Source organism: Squalius cephalus (assembly GCF_949319135.1).
Source record: "Squalius cephalus genome assembly, chromosome: 1".
Classification (NCBI taxonomy): domain Eukaryota; kingdom Metazoa; phylum Chordata; class Actinopteri; order Cypriniformes; family Leuciscidae; genus Squalius; species Squalius cephalus.
In genome coordinates, this window is record NC_137122.1 from 62,213,991 (window position 1) to 62,233,453 (window position 19,463).

The window sequence follows — 19,463 nt, forward strand, 5'->3', positions numbered from 1 at the left end:
AGAGGACAGCTGCCATCCTGATAATTCATTTGATATAATTGAGTAAACAGCGATGGAGCCAGAATTGGCTATTGTCAATTTATGTTTTATATTTTACTGGAGGACATGGTGAGGATGTTTCAGCCCCGGCGCTGCCAGGTCATGTATTTTCGGTTTAGCCCTGTTTGAATATAAAACCCAGTTGAATATAAAAAAGCTGTCACAGTTGCCTGGCGACAAGAACAATCCTCCGTCTAGACCGGTCCGAGCGCATCAGATGCGCCCTTTGATATTAGGCCGTGGGCCAAGTCTGTTTTTCTCCTTTAGTTTTCAATTTGATAGATCTCCTCCAGGGAACTGGTTATTTTTTTTATAATTGGCTATATAAATTGTTGTTGAGCACATCACTGCTTGTTTCCAATGTCAATTGTTGCACATTACGATTGCGCAAGTACGATGTCAAGGACTGTAATTTGCTCTGGCCCCCTTCCTGTTCGCAGGAGTGATGAGATAGTTAGTAGATTGTGTTCGCTTAACGGTTGGCTGTCTAGGTGGTGTCCGCTTAATAATATAGAATTCATAGACAATTGGAAAAGTTTTTGGGGCAAACCTGACCTGTTGAAAAGAGATGGTATTCATCCCTCCTGGGATGGTGCTGCTCTTCTCTCTAGTAATATGGCTCATAGTCTTAGAGCTCAAACATGACAATCTGGGGCTCAGGTCAGGAAGCAGACAGACTGGCTAAACCGACCGTCTGCTAGCGGCCTCGCGTCACCAAGGTCAGATAAATCCTATCACATAGAGCCTCTTTCACCTAGCTATCATCATATAGAGACTGTGTCTGTTCCCCGAATTTGGAAATCCAAAAAACGTTTAAACCCATCTAAGGTTAAAAATTTAATTGATGTTCAACAAATAAAAAACAGCTATATTACAGATGAGCAAATGCTAAAGCTTGGGTTGCTGAATATTCGATCGCTTACTTCAAAAGCACTCGTTGTTAACGATATGATTTCAGATAATAACCTAGATGTGCTGTGTTTGACAGAAACCTGGCTAAAACCAAACGATTACATTACTTTAAATGAATCAACCCCGCAAGATTACTGTTATAAACATGAGCCTCGTCCGAAACGCAAAGGGGGTGGTGTTGCTGTAATTTATAGTAATAGTTTCAAAACCACTAAGAAATCAAGTTTTAAATATAATTCTTTTGAAGCATTGGTGCTTAATGTAAAAATATATAGTGTAAACGATAAATCACGTTTGAGATTTGTGCTGGCTACTGTATACAGGCCACCAGGGCACCATACAGACTTTATCAAAGAATTTGCGGACTTTCTATCAGAATTAATATTGACTGCAGATAAAGTACTAATTGTTGGTGATTTTAATATACACATCGATAATGAAAAAGATGCATTGGGATTGGCATTTAAAGACATTGTAAATTCAATTGGAGTTAGACAACACGTGTCAGGACCTACTCATCGTCGTAATCATACTCTAGATCTAATATTATCACACGGAATAGATGTTGATGCCGTTGAAATTCTGCAGCAGAGCGATGACATCTCAGATCATTATCTAGTCTCGTGTAATTTGCATTTAGCCAAGGCTGCAAAGCCGACTCCGTGTTTCAAATATGTGAGACCTATCACTTCTGCTACTAAAGATTGCTTTATTAATAATCTTCCTAATCAGTTTCATCATCTCAGCATCTCAGATACCTTAGAAGAACTAGATATTACAACAGAAACGTTTAACTCTCTCTTTTCCAGCACTTTAGACACAGTTGCTCCGTTGCGCTTAAAGAAGATTAAAGAAAATAGTCCAACGCCGTGGTACAATGAGCACACTCGGGCCCTTAAGAGAGCAGCTAGAAAAATGGAGCGCAACTGGAAGAAAACAAAACTAGAGGTATTTCGCATTTCATGGAAGGAGAGCTCTATTGCTTACAGAGAGGCTTTAAAAGCTGCTAGATCTGCTTATTTTTCAACACTATTAGAAGAAAATAAACATAATCCTAGGTATTTATTTGAAACGGTGGCTAAACTAACGAAAAATAAAGCTTCAAGCCCAGAAGTTTCCAAGCAACACAGCAGTAATGACTTTATGAACTTCTTCAATTATAAGATTGATAATATCAGGGACAAAATTATAACTATGCAACCGTCTACTACAGTATCGCATCAGGCAGTGCATTGTAGTCTCCCTGAGGAAAAATTTGATTCATTCGTTGCTATAGGAGAGGAAGAATTTACTAAACTCATTAAATCATCTAAATCTACAACATGTATGTTAGACCCTATACCGACTAAGCTACTGAAAGAAATACTTCCAGAGGTCATAGATCCTCTTCTTAATATCATTAATTCGTCTTTGTCTCTAGGATACGTACCAAAAAACTTTAAGCTGGCTATGATTAAACCGCTTGTTAAAAAAACGCAACTTGATCCTACAGAATTAGTCAATTACAGGCCGATCTCGAATCTACCTTTTCTGTCAAAGATATTAGAAAAGGCAGTATCCTCACAACTGTGTTCCTTTCTTGAAAGAAATGATATCTGCGAGGATTTCCAGTCAGGATTTAGACCGTACCATAGTACCGAGACAGCTCTCGTTAGAGTCACAAATGATTTGCTCTTATCATCCGATCGTGGTTGTATCTCTCTATTAGTGTTACTCGATCTTAGTGCTGCATTTGACACCATTGACCACAACGTTCTTTTAAATAGATTAGAACATTATGTTGGCATTACGGGAATTGCACTAGCATGGTTTAAATCATACTTATCTGACCGTTATCAGTTTGTAGCAGTAAATGATGAGATGTCTCATCGATCACAAGTTCAGTATGGCGTACCACAAGGCTCAGTACTAGGACCGTTGCTGTTCACTCTGTACATGCTACCCTTAGGAGATATCATTAGGAAACATGGCATTAGCTTTCACTGTTATGCCGATGATACTCAGCTCTATATTTCTTCAAAACCTAACGAAACTTATCAATTCACAAAATTAACAGAATGCATAGCGGATATAAAAAATTGGATGACTTGTAATTTCCTACTTCTAAATTCTGAAAAAACAGAGTTTCTAATTATTGGACAAAAAACTTCCTCACGTAATAATCTAGAATACTGTCTAACACTCGATGGCTGCTCTGTTAAGTCTTCGTCGTCGGTTAGGAACCTGGGTGTGCTCTTTGATACCAATCTTTCATTTGAAAGTCACGTGTCTAGTATCTGTAAAACTGCATTTTTCCATCTTAAAAATATATCTAAATTACGCCATATGCTCTCATTGACAAATGCGGAACAATTAGTTCATGCGTTCATGACCTCAAGGCTAGATTATTGTAATGCTCTACTGGGTGGTTGTCCTGCACGCTTAATAAACAAATTACAGCTGGTTCAAAACGCAGCAGCTCGAGTTCTTACCAGAACCAGGAAGTATGACCATATTAGCCCGGTTCTGTCAAAACTGCATTGGCTCCCTATTAAACATCGCATCAATTTTAAAATATTGCTGATCACTTACAAAGCACTAAATGGTTTAGCTCCGCAGTACTTGAGCGAGCTCTTAACGCATTATAGTCCTTCACGTCTATTGCGATCTCAAAATTCCGGCCAGTTGATAATACCTAGAATATCAAAATCGACTGCTGGCGGTAGATCCTTTTCCTATTTAGCACCAAAACTCTGGAACAGTCTTCCTACCATTGTCCGGGAAGCAGACACACTCTGTCAGTTCAAAGCCAGATTAAAGACACATCTCTTTGACCTAGCTTTCACATAATACATTATAGACTTCTATAATTTAATGTTAGGCTGCATAGATTAGGTCAGCCGGAACCGGGAACACTTCCCAAAAATCCTGATGTACTCGTTACATCATGAGAAGAATGGCATCTACGCTAATTTTAGTGTCTGTGTTTATCCCGAGGTTTTCCTGCAGCCTGCCGGATCCAGGCCGTATCCAGATCTGACGAAGGACCTTCGCCTGGACCGATGACAACGCAGTGCTGAAGTGCCAACTAGTCTCTCCCTATGGAGGATCCCACTACCACTCTACAGATAAGGCGTTGTCGGGAAAATCCGTTTCGCGTTCCTACCCCAAAGCAACAAAATAAAATAAAATTCTTTATCAAAATTTATAGGGAAAGACAAGTACTTTGTTTAGGCTTGGCTTGTAGGGAATTCCAAACCTGCATATATTCAAACGCACATAACTATAGAACCAATTCTAAATGCTCATGTGAACGCCATCAGTGTTTCTCACAGGTTCGCGTTTAAAGTCTGTGTAGAGGGAATGGTGTCGTCTTAGCGGCCCCTAATTTAATAACAAATGATCATTGCGACGGAAGCAAATCAATCAAAACTAACTTTAGATGGAAATAACTTAACTCTGCTGTAAAGCCGAAACAATCTCTGTTACCTTAAATTATACGCTTATCTCTGTAAAGCTGCTTTGAAACAATCTACATTGTTAAAAGCGCTATATAAATGAAGATGACTTGACTTGACTTGACACATTAAAAATATAACATAGATATAATCTCGCTAGCTAACCACAAAATGTTAGCCGGAGTAAGAACCAATCAAAGCTTGTGTTGTTATATTGTCAACTTGAGTTGGCCAATCACGTCATTATTTGAACCGGTGCCTGAAGACCCGGATGCGAACTGAAGTCGCGGGCGCGGCGGCCGGTCAGTGGCGAGGAGTTTGGACGTTACTTCTCCGTTTTTTGGCTACAGTGTATGGCTGCACGGTAGGTAACTGATTAGCACTAGCATTATACGAAACATTGTAAAAAGTCTGAATGTATGGGTCTTGGCATATGTTCGCCATCAAAATAGCTACCGCTATCAGTATTTGTACAACTAATGTAAGCAAAGTACCGAATGCTACACACGTGGGTAATGTTAAGCTATTTGTCGTTTTAAATGTAGTATACAGCAAGTTGGCTAGCGTTAGCACCTTAAGTAACTTAGTATGGTAGGATCAGCTTTTTGTGTTGTATTGGTTCTTTCTGCATATGAGGTATCCAACTGGTAGGAGATGGGAAACTCTTTTTGGGAGATTTGGGCCATGCAGAACGCAAAACCCGAACCTTGGATGCAGTGTCATCACTGACTTCCTCTGGCAGCAGTTGGGCTTTATCTACATGGTTTTGGGACACCAGGTAGGGGACAGAACAAAGGGGACAAAGAATGTGTTTATCAAAGTGTGTTACTTTTAATCTAGCAATCTCACTGTTTAGATATGGAAGAATACCATGTAATGTCTTTGTTTCAAATAAAACATTCCTAAAAAAAATGACAATGACTTTTGTGTTCAATTCATTGTCAACCTTACACTATTCACTGTAATCTTATACAAAGATACAAAGTGTTCAAAAATATACATTAATTAAAAACCACTGTTTGCCTATCCCAAGTCTCTGAGATCCTGACACCTTGCTCTTCTGGAGACTCCAGGTAGGTTGCAGTTCTGGAAAATGGTGGCGCTGTAGACTAAAGGGTTCCTGATGGTTTCACACTTAATTCTTCACCTTAATTCTTAATTCTTTTGCAGTTAACATGTATATTTTCTTCTCCACCTGTATTTGTCTGACCCAATGAGCATTTCACTGTCCATTGGTCATGCCTTAACTGCAATCTATTGCTTTAGTATTGTATCCTTCTCATGGGCATTTAATAATTGTTTGACTTTTTAGTCTGAGTTAAATCTCTTTTTTGGCTTATTTTATCTATATTTCAATTTATTTGTTTTCTTAAAATTTGAATTAACTTTAACTTTATTCTCATCTTGAAAAAATAAATAATTTTATTTCTGTATAAAATAATACTAGCATTAAAAACACATTAGATTTTTTATTTAATAAATGTAGAATGTGTAACTTAAAAATAAACAGATTAGTGCTCTGTTTTAGGACAAGAAATGAAAACCAATGCAATATGATGAATGTCCAAAAGATGAGATAATTTTTGCTTTTAAACAGCGTGTGTGTGTGTGTGTGTGTGTCTGTGTGTGTGTGTGTGTGTGTGTGTGTGTGTGTGTGTGCGTGCGTGTGTGTGTGTGTGTGTGTGTGAGAGAGAGAGATTTTGGTTGGGTGACAGTTGTAGGTTACAGTTTGACAAGAGTTTACAGTTTGACAAAAGCACAATGTTGTGTTTTACACAAATATAAGTAGGCTAACACTTTGCCGTTTTAATGATGTCCTGTATGAACAAAATGACGGAGTATGTTTTTATGTTTCCACTGTTCGATCGCGCCCCTGCTTCTCTTTCTCACACACACACACAGACACACACACACACACACACACACACACACACACAGACACACACACACACACACACACACACACACACACACACGCACACACACGCACACACACGCACACACACACTCCAGCATTGCAATCTTGACATCGCAGCCTGATTAAGTTAAATGTTGCTATGGCTTTTTCAGCTATTAAACTCTCAGCAGTGTTGAGGTTAAAGGAGAACTCCGGCCAATTTTAACATTGAGCTCATTTTTTTGTAAATTTGGAGTGCTGTCAATACAGAGAACAACGACAAAAATCAAAAATGTTATCCTCTTTTTAAAATTTGCACCCTGTTGACTTCAATGGGGCAAGTTTTAAACCTGCTTTTAGCCTCTTAACATCCTTGATGTGTCATTACAAGTGCACAGCTAATGTGAGTGATTCCTTCAGAGTGATCACGGGTGAATCTGACTGCAGTAGATGTGAAAGATATTAATAAATATGATGTTATTTCAGCCAGCGCACATACCTGTATTTTCTTCCTTTTTTCGGTCGAAGTCCATAGTAATCGATTGTCGAGTTCACGCGCGTGATCATAGGTAACTAAACCTATGCGCGTGAACTCGATAATCGATTACTATACTTTAAGTACATTAGGGTATACTATATAAGATAATTTTGCTTAACTAAGGTTTTAGTAGTTTTTCCCCAATGCAGTATTAGTAGTTATTAAAAGTACTTTTTTTCAGAAATATACTCTTTTTGAAAAAAAAAAAAAAAAAACCTCAGTGACATGGCAGCCGTGATTGAGTCAGTCCTGCAGACCTGTTGGTAGACAACTTAGTGGAGTGGAAATATGCACTTAATGCAGTCATTTGACCATTAAAGCAGGCATGCTGATCTGCTTTATCAATGCAGAATTGTTTTCTGAAAACATCAGCAATTGCTGAAAAAGAAGCAACATAACAAAAGTCAAGGGTCAAGAGTACAGCTAAAGATCACACTTTTGATCGCGATTTTGGCCGCCTGAGACACATTTTGCAAATCCTAAAAGATTCCCCTGATCCTGGGCTAAAATCTGAAGTCTTTGATCATTAGTTTGACATGTTCACCGACAGATTGTTAATGACTGTTGCGATCAAATTTGACCTCAGACGAAATTCTGGCAGTGTCAGAAGATTTGACTCACAGTCCTGCAGTGTGACTCTCCTATGACGACCGTCAAATTGTCTTTTCAATAGTTTTTCAAGACAAGCCGAGACTAAAGTTAACTTTAGATATTTCTTTGTAGCCACAATTTCAATCCTTTGTGTAACGCAGGTCACTGTGAACGGACATGTCATTGATTGATGATGTAAAACTACGGACAAGTTTTTTGCTTGCATCCATTTTTAAGGTGTCTTGACTGCCGTACTGTCTGATATTAATGAAAACTGAGATCTTACAGTGTGACATGGCTTACAGCAATGATCATGTTCGTACAGTCTGACAAGCAAGAGTCGTAAAGGCCTGTTATAAATTGCACAGTGTGTGTACGACTTATGTACGACAATGTATCATGCGGCTTAAAGCAAACAAACGGAATGGAATGGAATGGACCACCGAAGGAAAATAGGGGAGGGTCATGTCTTTTTATTCTTTGTTGAGGGGAGGGTCATCCAACTTTTTTTAGTCTAGGGGGAGGGTTACCCAACTTTTGTTTATATATATATATATTTTTTTTTTTATATATATATATATTTATATAGTTTTGATATACGATTTAAATGCAAAAGAAAAGGCATGAGAGTCGACTGTTTTTTGTCAATTGTAAGTTTTAATTTAAAATGTTTGCGATTTTAATATAAGTACATGGTTAAATATTTTACCAGAGAGAGAGAGAGTTTTACTTTTAGGTATGTCATGTGATTTCACAGAAAACATTGTTTTTGTGTGTCTATATAAAGACACATGGACCTGTTGGACCGTGACTCACATCTGAAGAAGAAAAAGGAAGTGATTAATGTCTTCAGGAGGGAGCCTGGCCAAACTAACAAACAGAGGTTACTAACAACTAAGAAGGGAACTACTTCTACTACCCTCTACTCCCTAACTAAACAAAAAAACAGGGATAAACATTTAGTATTTCAAAAGAAAGCGCCACCCTCTCCCCACAGCTTCCGATAAAACAAAAACAAATAACTCATGAGAGATACTATACCGATACAACAATGCTCAAATAAAAGTTACTATACCTGATAGAAAAAAAAATGCCACAACACTGTTAAGTCACATGAGCGCAAAACCACAAAGTGTGCATACTACTAATAACACACAGGTGTCCACCCTCAATAACTTTTGCTACACACAAGTCTGGTGGAGGGGAGAAGTGAATTTCCCTAAAGCAGTGCTCTTCCTTATATGGGTTTCATCTGTGGCTAATTCACTGCAAGGCAAGAGTGAGCAAGAAATACAGCGGCTGTGTCTGAAAACTGATAAACGTTGCCTTCGGAGGACGCATTCAAAGGGTACGTTTACACGTCGACAACGATATGCTTAAAACGGAGAAGTTTTCCCATTAAGTTTTCCGCGTACAGACGACATCATTGTCAAAACATTCCCCATTCACATGGATCCGTGAAAACGGATAAAAACACTGTATTCTGCTGCCAGGCCAGTAGATGGCAATGAAACACTATGAACACGAGATGCGCATGTGCATGATGTCATCGTCTTCAGAGATTCGCGTTTTTGTTGTTTACACGGAGACCGTTTTCAAAAACATCCACTTTGAAAAACGTTTTCAAAAGTTTGCGTTTTCAGGCCCCCAAAACGCTGTTGTCATTGGATAATGATAGCGCATAAAAAAGTTTTTAGTTGAAAACAGTGTTGTAAACAGCCCTTGCAATCCAATGTCAGCTTCACTTCCTGTCTCCGTCATCTGATCAATATCAACATCATAACAATATGTAGGCCTATTATTATTACTTGTTGTTGTATACCATATACTTATTATAAAGAAAAAGACTGAAATTTTTAACTGAATGTCTGATCAAAATATTAATCATTAGAAATCCTGATATTTGTATTCCTGTAGTGCAGTGGTTCTCTTACGAGAGGTCTCTCGTACTGCGTAAGAGTATCTTACGCTAGGGGAAAATCCTTTTTCCGCGAGATATTGAAGCCAAAAATTATCCTTAATTTTGTAATAATGCAAAACGCGTTGCGGCAGCATACAGACATAGGCGAGACAGCTCGCGCGCCTATTGGCTGTTCTGCGGCAACTGCAGCAGCCTATCGAGCGAGGCCTGGCGTGACGCCAGACCCAATGAGGGTGCTTCGTGCCCGCTGCGTCACGTCCCGCCGAAACGGGCGTGGTCTAGGCCTATAAATACGGCTCGTAGGCAGCTATTATCTGATTTTTTCATCCTTCAAGCGAAGCACACGCATCGCTGGAGCTGGAGAAGAAGCCGCGCCGTCTGAGAGAGAGCACCTTCAGCGGGACAAGTCACTGAAGTCGCTGGCCGCGCCGCCTTCCTTGCCTTCCTGCTGCGCTTTCCGGCGCCTATATCCTTTTCATTCTCTGTACTCTGTGTGTGTGTGTGTGTCGCCGCCGCGACACACATTCTAAAAGAGCTAGCGTCTTTTTCAAGATGCCTTCCTGCGGCTCGTGCAGAGCCACACTCAGCGACGGGGACCGCCATGTTATCTGCGCTTCCTGCCTGGGTGAGGAACATGCAGCTCTCACGCTCGCTGACGGTGGCTGCCCTCACTGCGAGCTGATGCCCATGGCGACTCTGAGGACTCGCCTGGCTTTCTTCACCGAGACTGCTCCCCCGCCCGCCGCGGTGTCGCGCCGTAAAAAGCGCCGTGCCCAGCGGGTCCCGGAACCTTCCCCCAGCCGCCAAAGCTCGCCGGTTCGCCCGCCTGCTTCACCGGCTTCGTCAGCTTCTCTTCCTGACGGACAGCGGCCGCTGTCTGCCGCCGCTTCCGTCGACGCCGCTGATGAGGAAGCCCTGCTGGGAGAAGATGATTCCTGCTCTATCCGGGCGTCAGGCAGTGAGGATTGGGCGAGCTCTGAGGATCTCGCGCCCGCTGCCCGCGCTTCGTCAGGCAAAAGAGCATCCATCGCGACGGAGAGCATCCATCGAGACGGAGCTCATGCGGATACTTGCACAGGCCGCGGCGAGCCTCGGCCTCGAGTGGTCTTCGCCCGAGCAGCCCGCTCACAACCGGCTGGATGGCTTTTTTCTGCCCGGGGAGCGCGCTTCGCCTGCGTCCAAACCAGCGCCCTTTCTTCCTGAGTTACACGAAGAAGTTGCTAAGTCCTGGAACGCCCCCTTTTCTGCTAGAGTGCGTCCCGCTGTTTCTTTGGCATTCTCTGCACTTGACGATGCCAAGAACAGGGGATACCTCTCGCTGCCGCCGGTCGAAGAGGCGATAGCGGCCCACTTATGCCCGCCCTCCGCTGGGCGGCGCGCTAAGCTGGCCCTTCCCTCTAAAGCTTGCCGCACCACGTCAAGCTTGCTCCGCCGCGCTTTCGCCGCCGCAGGGCAAGCTGCGTCAGCGCTGCACACCATGGCCACGTTGCAGATCTTCCAGGTCGATCTCCTCCGAAAGCTGGACGAGAAAGCACCTGACGCGATCTGTGTGCCGGACCTCAGAAGCGCCACGGACCTCGCTCTCCGTGCCACTAAGTCCGCAGCACAGGCCATTGGACGAAGTATGGCTTCTCTCACCGTGACTGAGAGACACCTGTGGCTGACACTCTCAGAAATGGCCGAGTCCGAGCGCACCGCGTTCCTCGATGCCCCGCTTTCTCCCGCTGGCCTCTTTGGATCCTCCGTCAAGGATTTTGCGGAGAGATTCGCAGAGGTACAGAAAGCGTCACAGGCTATGAAGCACTTCCTCCCGAAGCGCTCCAGTTCTGCAGCAGGCCGTGCGAAACCGTCTGCACAGAGCTCACAGCCACAGCCACCGTCCACTGCCGCCACTTCGCAGCGCCGTCAGGTTCGAAGCGCGAGACTGCGCTCCCGCTCATCCGGCCGCCGCCCCGCCATGCGTGGCCCGCGGCCCAGGATTGTGGTAAAGCCTGAGGTCCCGAAGTCGTCCTAGCACGTCTAGGAAAACGACGGTGTTCGAGTCCCGCCGCGGCCGGACTCCCACCAAAGTTATTCGCTCGTCCAGTTCCAGCAAATGTGACTGTTCCAGTGTTTTCTGCAGCCAACAAGCCGGTTCTGTCACCCGCTTGCCTGCACACAAATGCCGTTTTCACGGCTACCCAGATAAATCCCCAAGAAAGCGTATTTTCTGGTGTCCCGGCCACGGCCGATGATGTCTCATGTGTAGTAAGAATGCCCACTGCCCAGTGCCCATCTCTACACACAAGCACAGCCTGTCACTCAGGGCCCGCGCACATAAAATCGACTCAGATCGATTGCGCTTCAAACACGGTGAATGTGCCCACTACCCAGTGCCCACAAACACCATGTTATGCATGTCTCACGGTTTCTGTAAAAACGAAACCAGCGTGCGTTCGCTTCACTCAAGCGAATGACGTTTTCAGTGTGATAAATGTGCCCGCTGTCCCGTGCCCACACCCACACATAGACATGACAGTTCCTACGGGACTCGCCCAGCCCTCCCCCTCGCGGTTGACCGCCACAGAGGAGTCGAGCGCGGGCAATCTGCCCGCTGTTATCAGCGCGCCCCATGCCTCAAATGTCACGAGCGCAACGCTTGTGTTACAGCACACCGAAGTCTCTCCATTGCTAAGCGAACGGAGCGCGCCTCGCATTCAACCCCTAGCTATTCATGCAGACGCATGGGCAAAGCTGCCCGGGGTTTCGAAGTGGGTGCTGGACATTATAAAGAGAGGCTATTCGCTACAGTTTCGCCGGCGCCCTCGCCGCTATGCGGCGCGTGTCGAGACCACGGTAAAAGCAGAAGTAGCACATCTACTTCGAGCCGAAGTGACGAAACTATTGAACAAAGGGGCCATAGAGCCTCTATCTCAAGTTCAGAGCGAAGGAGGGCTATACAGCAGATACTTCCTGGTACCGAAAAAAGACGGGGGTCTCAGACCCATACTAGATCTAAGGCAACTGAACAGAGTGCTTGTGAAGCGACAGTTCAGGATGCTCACGACCAGAAAAATCCTCACGCATATTCGCCAAGGAGATTGGTTCGTGTCGATAGATCTGAAAGACGCATATTTTCAAATACAGATAGCGTCACGTCACAGGCGATATTTGAGATTCGCCTTTGAGGGCCAGGCATATCAGTACACAGTCCTGCCGTTCGGTTTATCCCTGGCACCCCGTACATTTATGAAGTTCATGGATGCGGCGCTCGCACCCCTCAGAATGAGAGGCGTGCGAGTACTGAACTATTTGGACGATTGGCTGATTCTAGTGCAATCCCGCTCAGTGCTCGTAGAGCACACGACCATTTTTCTTGATCACCTCGAGAATCTGGGTCTCAGTGTCAACTGGGCGAAGAGCTCTCTGTCTCCCAGTCAGAAGATATCTTTCCTGGGCACAGAGCTGGACTCGCTGTCCATGATAGCGCGACTATCACCACAGCGCGCGGTAGACATTCAGCGCACAGCGAACTCGTTCCGCTGCGGCGCGTCTGTCCCGCTCAAGAGATTTCAGAAGATGCTGGGTCTCATGGCCTCAGCATCATCAGTGCTCCAGCTGGGCTTGCTCCGCATGCGCCCGCTGCAGTTCTGGCTGAAAGCGCGAGTCCCACGCCAAGCGTGGGCATCCGGTCTGCTTCGCCTCAAGGTCAATCAGAAGTGCGTCACAGCTCTGAAACCTTGGAAAGCGGACGACTGGTACCAATCAGGTGTAAGCCTGGGGACTTCCTCGAGGGTGAGGGTGGTGTCCACGGACGCATCCACCTCGGGATGGGGAGCGCTGCTCGAGGGCAGACCGTTCTTTGGCCAGTGGTCAGAACGGGAGAAGCTCCTGCACATAAACTGCCTCGAAATGCTGGCGGTAGACAACGCACTGAAGCGTTTTTGTCCCCACATAAAAGGCCGCCACATCCTGGTCCGCTCGGACAGCATGTCCGTGGTGGCCTACATAAATCGCCAGGGCGGCCTCAGGTCCAAGAACCTGTACAGGCTAGCAGAACGCCTCCTGGTATGGGCTCAGCGCAACCTGCGCTCGCTAAGGGCAGCGCATGTGCCGGGGCTCCTAAACATAGGACCAGACAGACTGTCCAGGAACAATGTTCCGGCAGGCGAATGGTCTCTACACCCACAGACAGTCCAACTGCTGTGGAAGAAATTCGGCAGAGCGGAAGTAGACCTGTTCGCGTCTCAAGAAAACGCTCACTGCCCGGAATTTTTCTCCAAGAGCAGGGACGCGCTGGCTCATGTATGGCCCCGCCGCCCGCTCTATGCTTTTCCCCCCGTCTCTCTCCTGCCTCAGGTGATAGAGCGGATCAGGGAAGAAGGATGCTTGGTACTGCTCGTAGCGCCGCTCTGGGAAAACCAGCCTTGGTTCCCAGTAGTGATGCAGTTAGCGAGCACTGCCCTGTGGCCAGTACCAGTGAGGAGAGACCTCCTCTCTCAAGCCCACGGTTCGATCTGGCATCCTCATCCGGAATTGTGGTCCCTTCATGTCTGGGCCATCAACGGGTACATGTCGAACTCCCTGAGGGAGTATTAAACATGATCACGCAGGCTAGAGCTCCGTCTACGAGACGACTCTACTCCTCGAAGTGGTCAGTGTTTTCAGGCTGGTGCACAGCCCGTGATGTGTCACCCACAGACTGTGGAGTGACGGAGGTGCTTTCCTTCCTGCAAGAGCTGTTGGATAAGGGCAGGACCCCTTCCACGCTCAAAGTCTATGTGGCGGCTATAGCAGCGTTCTCAAGAACAACGCTTGGTCAGTCAATAGGAAGGAACGATTTAGTCATCCGCTTCCTTAGAGGGGCTAAGAGACTGAATCCTCCCAGACCTCCCTCAGTCCCCGTATGGGACCTTTCTACGGTACTGGAAGCCATGAAAGGTGGACCATTCGAGCCTTTGCAGACGATTGATCTGAAACATCTGTCTTTCAAGACCGTGTTTCTGCTGGCTCTCGCTTCAGTGAAGCGCATAGGGGACTTACACGCGCTCTCTGTGAGCGCGACATGCATGGAATTTGGGCCTAATGACTCAAAAGTTATACTCAAACCTAAGCACGGTTATGTTCCAAAATCCCTCAACACACCGTTTAGGGCGCAGGTCATCTCCCTGTCAGCCCTACCGGTCCCTGATGAGGAAAGAGACGCGGGCCTCCTTTGCCCAGTCAGGGCATTACGAGCTTATGTGTCTCGCTCGTCTGCTTTCAGACAGACAGAGCAGCTCTTTGTTTCGTTCAGTGGGCATTCTAAGGGACTGGCCGCGTCGAAACAGAGCCTATCCAGATGGATAGTTGATGCTATAGCGCTAGCATACGCCTCCAAGGGCATGCAGTGCCCGTTGGGTGTCAGAGCGCACTCCACGAGAGGTATGGCCTCTTCGTGGGCCTGGTCGAGTGGGATTGCCTTGCAAGATATTTGTACGGCGGCGGGCTGGGCCTCCCCGTCTACATTTATAAGGTTCTATAACCTAGAGGTTCCCGCCTTGCAGGCCAGGCTGCTGTCGGTCTAGTTAACCAGTATTATCTGACCTGATGCTATCAGCTCAGAATGCTGCGTCTACTGAGCACAGCTCATAATCGACAGTGGAAAGCAGTAGCACAAGACGTGCCCGGGCAGACTGTGTAAGACCCACATTTTCCCATCAGTTCAGGCCGTACCCCGCCCTGTCTGTATGATGCATTCGCGTCTAAGCGACGCTGCCATATGTGGAAGAGTGCGGCTTCGCCTCTCCCTCTTCCCGAACTCCCTGTGAGTTCCCTGAGTGATTATGCACTATATGAGCCCCGGGCTTTCGCCCTTGGGCCTTTGGTGTCAGATCTCAGCATGCACGGCGTTTTGCATTGGGTCCCCTAGCGTAAGATACTCTTACGCAGTACGAGAGACCTCTCGTAAGAGAACGTACTCGGTTACTAACGTAACCTCGGCTCTCTCTAGAAGAGGGAACGAGTACTGCGTATCTTGCCGTGCATGCGCACGCTCTGGTTGCTTCTATGATGAAAAAAACAGATAATAGCTGCCTACGAGCCGTATTTATAGGCCTAGACCACGCCCGTTTCGGCAGGACGTGACGCAGCGGGCGCGAAGCACCCTCATTGGGTCTGGCGTCACGCCAGGCCTCGCTCGATAGGCTGCTGCAGTTGCCGCAGAACAGCCAATAGGCGCGCGAGCTGTCTCGCCTATGTCTGTATGCTGCCGCAACGCGTTTTGCATTATTACAAAATTAAGGATAATTTTTGGCTTCAATATCTCGCGGAAAAAGGATTTTCCCCTAGCGTAAGATACTCTTACGCAGTACTCGTTCCCTCTTCTAGAGAGAACCAAGGTTACGTTAGTAACCGAGTACGTTTTCAAACCTGTCCTGGAGTAGGCTACCCCAGCACTGCACATGTTGTCCTCCTCTTCTAACACACCTGACTCAACTCATTAGTGGAGACTGCAAGGCCTGACGTGTGTGTCAGATTAGGGAGACACACAATGTCCAGTGCTGAGGTACTCCAGGACAGGTTTGAAAACCACTGCTGTAATGCATTCACTTTCTCAGAATAGTTATTTCCTCTGTGATGGGTGTGAAATGAGATGTGCTCTGTGTGTCCTGCAGGGAGCAGCAACTGATCCTGCTTTTATTACTGAGCTTTGACTTACATTCTAAATCATTGCATTTATTATTGTGGATAGGTCTTTTTATGTGGATATAAGTAGGGGAGACCGGGGACAGTTGTAACAGGGGATGGTTGCACTTGCAACATGTAATTTTTCTCCAATCAGAAACAAGCAAGAGTGATGACACACATACTGCACATGTACAGTTAAATGTGCGTTCAGGCGGCGAGCTCCGGCGAGGGAGGCGTGGCGCATCTTGGACGGTGAGAGCGGCGAGGAGAGTTGAAGTCAGGTCAACATTATGGTAATAAGCTATGACGCGGTTCGGCGGCAACCAATCAGAATGTAGAAGTCCTCTGCCTGAGAGGATTCCAGAGAACGCAATCCTGTAAACATTGGTTCCGACCATATTAGTTCCCAAGCAAAATGGAGGAGAAGTTAATTATTTCTGTTGTTATTTAAAGACCAAGTTTAGTAAACGTCCTATAAACTGCATGTTGACTCGCAGTTGACCATGAACACAAAAGCCACACCACACAAATGGAATTTATTTTGTTAGCAAAATAACTATAATTGTTAAGTTCTTTCCATAGGTCATTTTCTTACGTTAACATTTTAAAGATTTCATGAGGTTAACTTATACCCTGCGTGTGGCCAGTCTGCACAAATACTGATCAACATGCTTATTTTCTTTGCGGGCCCTTTAAATAAAGTAAAAATATAAATGATCACGCCTTTGATCTACATCAGAGCATCAGAGCGTCCCCGAATCTTTCTCCGACGTCGTTGGCAGGGTGGCGAGAGCGAATTTTATATACCGCCGGCGGCGGTGTGAACGTACAGTTAGACCCTCCCCCCACCAAGATGACAGTAGACATATTCAACATCTGCTGCTGCATTTATTGAACAAAACTTGTTTTGGAGGTATGAAAGTACATTTTTTCATGAGATGTATTTTTGTCATACTGTCCTGACATTTTGTATGAATTAATCAAAACTTACTTAGTTTGAATTATTGTTTTGTTGACTTCTAGTGACATGGTTAGCATGTGTCAAAGTCATAGCAAAGTCAAACGGAAATGAAATAAAGTCAGTCTGATTAGTAATAAGTGAAGCTGGTAATTCTGTTTGTGGAGTTGTTTAATCCTCCTCTGCTGAGATCTTCACAGATTTAATGTCTTCTTTTCTCTTCAGTTGATTTCATCTAAGACTGTGGCTGAAGTCAGTTGTAGTTCTTGTGTTTCTCTTTCCTTCAGTGATTCTGCTTGTTAACAGCAGGTGTTCATAATTAATGCTCAATCATCACTTAATTATCTCATTAACTTCAACACCGCTTTAACTCTGTAGTGTGCACACATATGAACACTGAGCAGTGTTAATTTAACATGGGTGTTTTTCTGTGTACTATTACATAAATCTTACCTGTTTCATTTACATATGACTGACAAATATAAATCACATTCAGTTTATTAATACAATTACATAAATCTTATCTGTTTCATTTATATATGACTTAAAAATATGAATCACATTCAGGAGTATTGATTGGTTTATGTTAAAACTATGTAATCCAAATGCATGGGAATTTTACATGCAATTCAAATACATAAATCTTATGTTTAGACACAATTTTTAGCGCAATTTTCCAACGGACAAAATTGCGATTGTTAACTCATGATTTCTGTTCTGTCTGTGCGCACCAATCTTGCACTTCTATCTCCTCCTCAACCAGACCACCTAGAGACTTCGGGTTTTCGGCATTATGTTAAGGAAGGTCTAATCTCGGGAACGCACACACACACACAAAAAAAAAAAGATTTACTATCTCTTAGTGTTGTGATCCCATGACGTCAGAAAATTGCGCTAAAACACTCACTGAGTTTTTATTACTTGTTTTTTTTGAGTGTACAACAAGGTTTGTTTCTAGTGGAATTTATTGATACAATTAAATTAAATGAAGGAAGAGATCGAGGAGGGATAAGAAGGAGGAGGACGACGAAGAGCAAGAAGACAAGCAGTCTCAGATGAAATTCAAGCCACTCTAGTTGCACATGTCAATGGTATGACTATGAGGGAGGCTGGGCTACGAGTAAGGCCAAATTTGAGTCGCTTTACCGTCGCCTCGAGAACTTTCAGGGAGGAGTGGTGGCAAACAAAATTCTATCACTGAATAAGAGACAAACATTTCCAATAGTCTTTGATGAGGTGTATTTTCTAGCAAGAAAAGGCCAGCAGTCATACAGACACACAGTGATTATAGAGAGTGACAGTGAAGGGAGGGCATCCTTTCTCCTTTATAGTCTTGACTCCCAGAATGTTATCTTTCTAGGCCAATGATGGTATTTCAACCACATGTGGAACATTCTTAGACATATCCATCATATTGTATCCTTGAGTGGAGGGCCTCCTGTCACGTCTTAGTGTAACACTCTTTACCATTCCAATACACTTTCATATTAGAGTAAGGTTTGTGTGTGCTCTTTTACTGTCATATGATGGTCACAAACATCTTAGTTTTGGAAATGTTGTTTTGAATTTATTGCACCAGTGTGTTAGACTATGTTGTAGTGTGTGTGATTCTGAGGGCTTGTGTGTCCTGTTTGAGGTCAAAGTTTGGTTTTTCAGCAAGAGTGAATGGTTTTGAGTGTAGAGCTTCATTTTGACCTGAAAATAGGATGTTTGGGGAATTGGGTGAGACGTTATGGATTTGTGTTTATAGTTTTGAGAATACGAGCCATAGTTTCAAGAAATGTGTTTAAGCAATCGCGAAAAACTGTAAAAGGAGGAAAATCATGTCAGGAGTAACAGGGTTGAGTGAAACATGTAGGACACAGATAATGCTAATAAAACATATTAATTTAAAACTAGTTAAAGCCGCAGCCACTCTACACTTTCAACATATAACAAATAATAATAATAATAAAAAAAATTTAAATAAACAATCCACTCCACTTGAATGCTAAAAGTGTGTTATTTCTCACAGGGTTATTCACTTGAGCTTGTGTTTCTGGTGTCCCACTTTCACATGCGCATGAATGGAAGTCAGTGCAAGGAAAAGTCTACACTGTTAGACCTTACCGGGGTTTTTTACAGTAAAATACTGGCAACACTGTTTCACTTATTACTAACCAGACTGACTTTATTTCTGTCATACGTTTACAGAAGTTCTTATTGAGAATTAACAGAGGTTTAGATGTTGACGATTATTGAAAATGGTTGGTCACCATTATGGTGATTAGTGTTTCCTTCAGTTGGGCAGTTTGACTCTTAGCTTATTTTTTTGTGAATTTTTTGTGTGGTTTTTGTAACAGTTTTTTACCATAACACGTAATTTGTTCCAAAGAAAGCCAGAAGCAAAGATGTTCAGGTGATCTAGTTTTCAAACACAAAATGTAGAATGATGCGCTTATATCATCACTGTCCAAAAGTGGTCATTTGATGTTAATAGATTATATTCCCTAACAATACTCTTGCCACAGATTGGACATTTA

At 44.3% G+C, this 19,463-nt stretch overlaps 1 protein-coding gene across 1 annotated transcript in view; it reads left to right on the top strand.

Annotated features, from left to right (window-relative positions):
- The window catches only part of LOC307170272 (NACHT, LRR and PYD domains-containing protein 3-like), a 412,645-nt gene that overhangs the window by 78,933 nt on the left and 314,249 nt on the right, over positions 1-19,463 (top strand). The window lies entirely within an intron of this gene.